Source organism: Colletes latitarsis, unplaced genomic scaffold (assembly GCF_051014445.1).
Source record: "Colletes latitarsis isolate SP2378_abdomen unplaced genomic scaffold, iyColLati1 scaffold0021, whole genome shotgun sequence".
Classification (NCBI taxonomy): Eukaryota; Metazoa; Arthropoda; class Insecta; order Hymenoptera; family Colletidae; genus Colletes; species Colletes latitarsis.
The window spans coordinates 6,900,785-6,904,440 of NW_027488371.1; positions in this window are offsets into that span (position 1 = coordinate 6,900,785).

Consider the following 3,656-nt stretch of genomic DNA (forward strand, 5'->3'; position numbering starts at 1 on the left):
TAGGTCTGGTATTTGATAGTATCTCGCCAATACTTTCGCATATTTCGTATAAATATTGGCCAGATCCTGGGCGTTTTCTGGTTTCGATCACGTAGTAATGTGGTACCACACTGGAACAGCGAGCTAAACCTGGGTCCGATCGATATTTTAAAGGATAACACCGGTTAGGCCGGGATTAGGTCTGGTATTTGCCATCATCTGGCTCATACTTTCGCATTTTTCGCATACTTGTTGGTCAGATCCTGGGGATTTTCTGGCTTGGATCACGTAGTAATGTGGTACCACACTTCATCAGTGAGTTAAACCTGGATACAATCTATATTGTAGAGGATAACACTGGTTAGGTCAGGGTTAGGTTTGGTATTTGCCATCATCTGGCTCATGCTTTCGCATTTTTCGCCTACTTGTTGGCCAGATCCTGGTCGTTTTCTGGTTTGGACCACGTAGTAATGTGGTACCACACTGAAACTGTGAGTTATACCTGGGCCCGATCTATATTTTAGAGGATAACACCGGTTAGGTCGGTGTGAGTTCTGGGATTTGTCATCATCTGGCTCATACTTTCGCATTTCTCGCCTACTTGTTTTCCAGATCCTGGGCGTTTTCCGGTTCAGATCATGTAGTAATGTGGTACCACACTGAAACAGTGAGTTAAACCTGGGTCCGATGAGTATTTTAAAGTGTAACACCGGTTAGGTTTGGTTAGGTCTGGTATTTGCCATCATCTGGCTCATACTTTCGCATTTTTCGCATACTTGTTGGCCAGAACCTGGACGTTTTCTGGTTTGGATCACGTAGTAATGTGGTACCACACTGAAACAGTGAGTTAATCCTGGATTCGATCTATGTATTACAAGGTAACACTGGTTAGGTTTGGGTTAGGTCTGGTATTTGGCATCATCTGGCTCATACTTTCGCATTTTTCGCATACTTGTTGGCCAGATCCTGGGCATTTTCTGGTTTGGATCACGTACTAATGTAGAACCACTCTGAAACTGTGAGATAAACCTGGATTCAATCTATATTTTAGAGGATAACACCGGTTAGGTCAGGGTTAGGTCTGGTGTTTGCCATCATCTGCCTCATACTTTCGCATTTTTCGCATACTTGTTGGCCAGATCCTGGGCGTTTTCTGGTTTGAGTCACGTAGTAATGAGGTACCACACTCAAGCAGTGAGTTAAACCTGGATTCAATCTATATAATAGAAGAATAACACCAGTTAGGTCAGGGTTAGGTCTGGTATTTGCCATCACCTGTCTCATACAATCGCATTTTTCGCATACTTGTTGGCCAGATCCTGTGCGTTTTCTGGTTTGGATCACGTAGTAATGTGGTACCACACTGAAACAGTGAGTTAATCGTGGATTCGATCTATATATTAGAGGGTAACACCGGTTAGGTTTGGGTTAGGTCTGGTATTTGCCATCATCTGGCTCATACTTTCGCATTTTTCGCATACTTCTTGACCATATCCTGGGCGTTTTCTAGTTTGGATCACGTAGCAATGTGGTACCACACTGAAACAGTGAGTTAATCCTGGATTCAATCTATATTTTAGAGGTTAACACCGGTTAGGTCAGGGTTAGGTCTGGTATTTGCCATCATCTGTCTCATACTTTCGCATTTTTCACCTACTTGTTGGCCAGATCCTGGACGTTTTCTGGGTTGGATCACGTAGGGATGTGGCACCACACTCGAACAGTGTGTTAAACCTGGATTCAATCTATATTTTAGAGGATAACTCCGGTTAGGTCACGGTTAGGACTGGTACTTGCCATAGTCTGCCTCATACTTACGCATTTTTCGCATACTTGTTGGCCAGATTCAGGGCGTTTTCTGGTTTGGATCACGTACTAATGGGGCACCACACTGCAACAGTGAGTTAAACCTGGATTAAATCTATATTTTAGAGGATAACACCTGTTAGGTCAGGGTTAGGCCTGGTATTTTCCATCATCTGGCACATACTTTCGCATTTTTCGCATACTTTTTGGCCAGATCCCGGGCGTTTTCTGGGTTGCATCACGTAGTAGTGTGATGGCGCACTGAAACAGTGAATTAATCCTGGACTCGATCTACATATTAGAGGATAACGTGTGTTAGGTCAGGGTTACGTCTGGTATTTGCCATCATCTGTCTCATACATTCGCATTTTTCGCATACTTGTTGGCCAGATCCTGGGCGTTTTCTGGTTTGGATCATGTAGTAATGTGGTACCACCCTGAAACAGTGAGTTAATCTTGGATTCAATCTATATTTTAGAGGATAACACTGGTTAGGTCAGGGTTAGGTCTGGTATTTGCCATCATCTGGCTCATACTTTCGCATCTCTCGCATACTTGTTGGCCAGTTCCTGGGCATTTTCTGGTTTGGATCACGTACTAATGTAGAACCACTCTGAAACTGTGAGTTAAACCTGGATTCAATCTATATTTTAGAGGATAACACCGGTTAGGTCAGGGTTAGGTCTGGTGTTTCCCATCGTCTGCCTCATACTTTCGCATTTTTCGCATACTTGTTGGCCAGATCCTGGGCGTTTTCTGGTTTGGATCACGTAGGTAATGTGGTACCACACTGAAACAGTGAGTTAATCCTGGATTCAATCTATATTTTAGAGGTTAACACCGGTTAGGTCAGGGTTAGGTCTGGTATTTGCCATTATCTGTCTCATACTTTCGCATTTTTCACCTACTTGTTGGCCAGATCCTGGGCGTTTTCTGGGTTGGATCACGTAGGCATGTGGCACCACACTCAAACAGTGTGTTAATCCTGGATTCAATCTATATTTTAGAGGATAACTCCGGTAAGGTCACGGTTAGGACTGGTACTTGCCATCGTCTGCCTCATACTTACGCATTTTTCGCATACTTGTTGGCCAGATCCAGGGCGTTTTCTGGTTTGGATCACGTACTAATGGGGCACCACACTGCAACAGTGAGTTAAACCTGGATTAAATCTATATTTTAGAGGATAACACCGACTATGTCAGGGTTAGGTCTGGTATTTGCCATCATCTGGCTCATACTTTCGCATTTTTCGCATACTTGTTGGCCAGATCCTGGGCGTTTTCTGGTTTGGATCACGTAGTAATGAGGTACCACACTCAAGCAGTGAGTTAAACCTGGATTCAATCTAAATAATAGAAGAATAACACCAGTTAGGTCAGGGTTAGGTCTGGTATTTGCCATCACCTGTCTCATACATTCGCATTTTTCGCATACTTGTTGGCCAGATCCTGGGCATTTTCTGGTTTGGATCACGAACTAATGTAGAACCCCTCTGAAACTGTGAGATAAACCTGGATTCAATCTATATTTTAGAGGATAACACCAGTTAGGTCAGGGTTAGGTCTGGTATTTGCCATCATCTGTCTCATACTTTCGCATTTTTCACCTACTTGTTGGCCAGATCCTGGGCGTTTTCTGGGTTGGATCACGTAGTGATGTGGCACCACACTCAAACAGTGTGTTAAACCTGGATTCAATCTATATTTTAGAGGATAACTCCGGATAGGTCACGGTTAGGACTGGTTCTTGCAATAGTCTGCCTCATAGTTACGCATTTTTCGCATACTTGTTGGTCAGATCCTGGGCATTTTCTGGTTTGGTTCACGTAGTAATGTGGTACCACACTGCAGCAGTGAGTTAAACCTGGG